Genomic DNA, 1,627 nt, shown 5'->3' on the forward strand with positions numbered 1-1,627 from the left:
AGCAAATAAAACAGGAGAGCATTACTAAAAGAAATCCACTAGGAAATGTAGAGCTTTACATAAAAGTAATAATAATTATTGGTATTAAGTGTGTTATTTAGAGTAACATCCTCAGCAAAATTAGGATATTCTAAATCCAATAAATATACAAAAAGAATGAAGAAATAAATAGATAAGTGATTGACAAGTGACAGCAAGGAGGAGAAATGCACTCAAGTTAACATAATAGTACCAATTAGTAATTTTAGCAAAAGTTTAAAATGTTCATCTTTTTTTTTTTTTCTGAGTCAGTGTTCAAAAAGACATAAAACACTAACGCACAGCCTCTACAATATATCTGGTATAATTTAGAATATACCAGCACAGGCTAAAATACTCTGTTTCTAATGCAACACTTCACCTTTCACAGAAAAAAAAGCGTGAGACAGAGGAAAACATAAAACTCTATGATGATGCCTACTTAAAAAAAAAAAAAATTACCATATTTGTGGTTGCCATTTATCTGGCACTCTGGTTGTTTTTATACCTTGCTTCAATGTGCTATATGTCACTTCAACATGACTGTTCAGTATCTTTTTCTCTTTTCAAGTGGGAAAAGGGTGATTTTGAAAGGAAAAGTTGAAGGTAGCAAATCTTCCTATTGCCCCAACTGTAGGAAAATATCAGGTCAGTTTTAGAAAAGAGCTTCTTGGGAAGTTAACCATCTATAAAGTGATAATCTATAAGTTGATTCTCTTAAAACTATCTTATCTGTGAATCCCTTGGAAAATATTTGGGCTCTTTCAGAATAAACTTACCTTAATTTGTGGACCACTGCTCTAGGCCATTTCATTTACTCTCATGACATTAATCAGCACCATTTTAGATCATTTCAAATTTATTCATTGAATAAACAATCATTAAATAGCTACCATGTGTCAGGTACTGTGCTAGGAATTGGGAAGTAAAAATATACCTAGTCCTACTCAAAAGATTTCCAAATATAGATATCTATATTTTATTCCAGACATAAATTCTGTTTCCAGGTATATATTTTTGTTGCCTTTTTGTTTACCTGAAAATGTCTTTATTTCTCATTCATTCTTTTTTTTTTTTTTTAATATTTTTATTTATTTATTTATTTTGGCTATGCTGGGTCTTCGTTGCAGCATGAGGGATCTCTAGTTGTAGCATGTGGGATCTTTAGTTGCAGCATGTGGGATCTAGTTCCCTGACCAGGGATCGAACCCGGGTCCTCTGCGTTAGGAGCACAGAGTCTTATCCACTGGACCTCCAGGGAAGTCCCTCTCATTCATTCTTAAATGGTATTTGAATCTAGTATATGTAATTTTGACTGGATTTTTCCTCAGCAGTTTGAAGGCATTGTTAACATTATTTTTGGATCTCTATCTTATTAATACAAAGCCTACAAATAGTTTATTTCTCTTTTGTAGGTAGTCTCCTTTTTGAATGTGATCGTGTTTGTGGGGTTTTTTTTGTTGTTTTCTATAGTTTTACTATGAAGGTACATGGTGTTAATTTTTTAAATTATTATTTTATTTTCCTGAGACTCATTATGTTTGTTCCAGCTAAGAATTCATTTCTTCAATTCTTGAAAGTTTTCATCCAATATATTTGGATCTCGTCC

General features: G+C 32.1%; 1 non-coding gene across 1 annotated transcript; it reads right to left on the reverse strand.

The window, feature by feature from the left end:
• Positions 1-1,206: 1,206 nt before the first annotated feature.
• On the reverse strand, positions 1,207-1,279 carry TRNAR-CCU (transfer RNA arginine (anticodon CCU)). Its single transcript has one exon. It is a non-coding gene; the product is annotated as a tRNA-Arg (tRNA).
• Positions 1,280-1,627: the final 348 nt, after the last annotated feature.

This window comes from Balaenoptera ricei, chromosome 18 (assembly GCF_028023285.1).
Source record: "Balaenoptera ricei isolate mBalRic1 chromosome 18, mBalRic1.hap2, whole genome shotgun sequence".
Taxonomy (NCBI): domain Eukaryota; kingdom Metazoa; phylum Chordata; class Mammalia; order Artiodactyla; family Balaenopteridae; genus Balaenoptera; species Balaenoptera ricei.